The sequence below is a fragment of the Aptenodytes forsteri genome, unplaced genomic scaffold (genome assembly GCF_000699145.1).
Source record: "Aptenodytes forsteri isolate BGI_AS27 unplaced genomic scaffold, ASM69914v1 Scaffold201, whole genome shotgun sequence".
NCBI lineage: Eukaryota > Metazoa > Chordata > Aves > Sphenisciformes > Spheniscidae > Aptenodytes > Aptenodytes forsteri.
The window spans coordinates 701,772-702,118 of NW_008796209.1; the positions used below are offsets into that span (position 1 = coordinate 701,772).

Consider the following 347-nt stretch of genomic DNA (forward strand, 5'->3'; position numbering starts at 1 on the left):
CGACCACGCCGGCGAGCCGTGGGCGCAGGGGTGGATCTACTGGGCTCCAGCCCCTGTTGGAGCCGGGCCGGGATGTGAAAGAGGCCAAGCGGGGGTCAGCCACGTCATCCCCCTGAGGATTCACCGTGCCGATGAGCTGAGCCGGCGCTTGCCGCAGACCCCCGGGGTGCGGCTGCCGGAGGCGGAGCGGGGCCGAGGCCGACCCACGCTTCCCTATGGCGCTGCAGGAGGCTGGGGGCGCACGGCTGCTCTGGGCTCCTCTCTCACCCCGTGACTACCCGGACCCGGCTCCAGGACCGGAGCAAGCCCCACTTCTCCCCGGGGGCGGACCCCGCTCTGTCTGCGGG

At 73.2% G+C, this 347-nt stretch overlaps 1 protein-coding gene across 1 annotated transcript in view; it reads right to left on the reverse strand.

The window, feature by feature from the left end:
* The window catches only part of PHF24 (PHD finger protein 24), a 17,520-nt gene that overhangs the window by 6,402 nt on the left and 10,771 nt on the right, over positions 1 to 347 (reverse strand). The gene's annotated exons all lie outside the window — the stretch shown is intronic.